The sequence below is a fragment of the Egretta garzetta genome, unplaced genomic scaffold (assembly GCF_000687185.1).
Source record: "Egretta garzetta isolate BGI_Z169 unplaced genomic scaffold, ASM68718v1 scaffold34, whole genome shotgun sequence".
Lineage (NCBI taxonomy): Eukaryota > Metazoa > Chordata > Aves > Pelecaniformes > Ardeidae > Egretta > Egretta garzetta.
This window is the reverse complement of record NW_009259586.1, coordinates 4,476,719-4,479,962: the sequence shown is the minus strand read 5'-3', so window position 1 is coordinate 4,479,962 and position 3,244 is coordinate 4,476,719.

The window sequence follows — 3,244 nt, the reverse complement described above, 5'->3', positions numbered from 1 at the left end:
GGACCACGACACGACACGACAGTGGCAGTCAGGAAGGCAAGGGCCAGCTTCCACGTGAACCATTTGCAATCACCCCCCAGCTGGAGATTTGGCACCAGGGTAAAGAGTAAGGACAAGCCACATCTTGCTAGATTCCTGTGCGCTGATGAGTGCTGTCAGTGCATGCTCTGGTGGTAGCTGCCTCCTCAACCCCCATTTCCCACCTCCACACTAAGCAGCATTATCCCTGGTACTGGCTAATGGTCATTAAACCTGGTCCTAAAAGTGGGATTTCTCACCTGGTGTTAGGCCCATGTTATTGGTGATGAAGGAGCACAAAGCAACCAGGAAGATCCAAAGTCAAGCCAGGAGAGCAGAAAACAGTGGTGAGACAGATCAAATAGTGAGCTAGGCAAGAAGCTGGGCTTAAATGCATCTGAGGAACAAATGGGGTGGAGAGGGGGTGGGAGGAGGCCCCAGATGAGGCTGGTCAGGCTAATTAAGACCTGTTAGTGCAAGCAGGACCTTGATGCCTTTTGCAGGGGGAGGACATGGGAGTGGTACTATGGGAACTGCTTGGGAAACTCATGATAAACTAGCACTTCCCCCATCCTTAGCACAGTCCCATTTTCTCAACACCAGCAGAGCTGGTCCATAGGAGTTTTGCCAGGGCTGTTCAGATCCTGTCCCTGCCTCAGTCTCAGGCCAGGAATCTGTTCTCGGGTGCTCTGAGAGCTCACTTTCTGCTGGATCTGTCTGGGTTCAAGGGGAGGATCAGAGCAGGAGTTTAATTTGGGACTGAACCTGGGGCAGGAATAACTCTCTGCCCTGAACTGCTCTGCAATCCCAAACTGAAATGTCCCTTAGTTCCCTTGCTTTTAAAAAAACGGGAAACCCAAAACCAAACACCTCCCCCCACACTTCCTCTGTGAGATTCAATCTGCCAGATGATTTGCTGATCTGGATCTCTGGCACAAATTCAACTAGCCTTTCTCAAAAAGCAATTTGCAAGCTCTGAGGCATTTGCACTTTGGTTTCCAGGCACACGGTCTGTCCCAAAACGGCTGCTGAGCTCAGGACTGGCTCACAGAGCCATAACACACGGGTAAGGACGTGCCCAGAGCAGGGGGCTTGCAGCTACCTCCACCGTGCCCCAGCATCCGCCTGTCCCTTAAGGGCTGTGAGCGATTGCTGACAAGCGACATCCTGCAGACACAAGCCTGTAGTGTTGGGCCAGGCTGCACCACTTGGGCCAACAGCTTTAATTGGAGCCAGATCTGGATTCTCTGCTGTCAGCTAACTGGGTGACCTTGGAGAAGCCAGCTGGGGTATAATACAACCTACCTGGGAGAGGATGGCAAAGCAAGCCAAGCTCTCAGGATTAAAAGGTACTTAAAAAGTCACTTATAAAGGTATTTACCAAGAGAAGTGCTTGGCTTTCCTACCCCCAACAGACACCAAGTGACCCCAAAAACCAGTTTACCACCCTGCTCAGTTTACAGTAAGCATCTCGCTCTGTGCACGCAGCCCATTTCACACATTTGTAAAGCACAGGTCCAGCACACACCGGGGCTGAGCTGGGGTGGCAGGAGGATGCTGCTGCAAGCTACACAGCAGGGTGCAGAGACCTAATGTACCATGAACAAGAAACTTCCTTCTCCATTTCCATCCCTGCTCCCAAGCCACAGGCATCATCCGGTCTTTGGATGCCTCTCCAAGCCACATCACGGGGGGCAGCGGTTCTGCCTCCCCCATCAGCCACGCTCCTGAGCTCCCTGCTGGGCCCTACTGCTGGGTCTCCCTCCTGAGTGGCTGGGGGGGAAAATTGGGCTGCTCTTCTCCCCACGGACGTACTCACCAGCTGCAAGCTCTTACTGAGGACGATATATAGATCCCACCATCATCTGCAGGCTAAATATAAACCCCTTCCTAGGAGGTAAGCTACATAAAAGTCCTTGTGTTTCTCAGCATAAAGGGCTGCCTGCCCTTGCAGGCAGCAGCCAGCAGCCCTGCTGGGTGCTCTCATCCCAGCAGCTGCTCGGCCCCCATCACAGCCGAGGGAAACTGAGGCACAGAAGCAGCAGGGAGAATCACTGTGGGAGCACTCTTGGTCTGCTGCCATAAACAACAACTACTAAGGGCTGCTCCATCACAGCAAGGGAAATCCAGGAAGGCTTGAGTACTAGCGTCTTGGGGGTCACTGGAAGAACTAAAACCAACATTCAGACCTGAACAAGAGAAAATTAACTCATCAGGGCCCACAGTGACTGGCAGAGAGTGGCTGTAAAGAAAGACCAAAACCAGCAGCGTGCTCTCCCTTGTCCCATCCAGGGCACCCGTCAGTCTGCAGGCATTGCACGGGCTGGTGGAGGGAAGCACCTTTGCAGCGGTTCGTCTGCTCCCAACAGAAGCGCAGTGTTTGCAGTAGGCACCCAGGTGTGGCTATTGCTGTGAATTTCAATCCAATTCCCAAGACCATAGCACGGGACAATCACGTGCATGTGAAAATCCGCCTGTGTTTCGCAGATGTCCCTGGCCTTTCACATTCACTGCTCAACACCAGGAGCAGGTTGCCAGAGAACATCGAGCCCATAGGAGCACAAAAGCACACACTAGCCCTACACCTTTGCACCGTCCATCCCATCTAGGTACCCCGGGAAGGGTTAAACCAAGGTTTTGCGGCGCTGCTGTTGTAGGGTGTAGCCAGAGCTGGAACAAACTAGTTCCTTTACCTTTATGCAGGCAGAAGGCAGCGAGGAGGCAGCAAGGAGGCCACGCGGTGCTCGGCAGCACATCCCCAGGGTCCCTGCAGTCCCTGTGCAGGTCGGGCTGCCCAGGGTAAGAGGTGTCCTGCAGCCAGGGGCAGAAGGAGGATGAAAGCCATGGGGTCTGCAGCCCCACTGGAGAGTCCTCCCCTCCGAGCAGGCGCGCAGGGAGATGTGAGGGGAGCCAGAAATCTTCTGCTGGACAAACTCAAGAGTTGGACAGGGCAGCTGGGAACAGAAAAGAGCTGTGCTTCTGCCTTTTTTTTTCAGGTTTGCTGTTGCCGGGGAGAGGTTTTAGGCTGTCATCCAGCTAATTCACACCAGAGAGACAAGCACTTGAATTAGTTGCATTATCTGCACCCAGCTAAAGTGGACAAAGGATTAAAGTGTGCTGAGCACCACCACCGTGATTTGCATCTCAGAGCCCCTTCCCACGGGCCCCCTCTGCTCCCGGCCTTTTTTTTTTTTCTTTTTTTTTTTTTTTTTGTTTCAAACACACC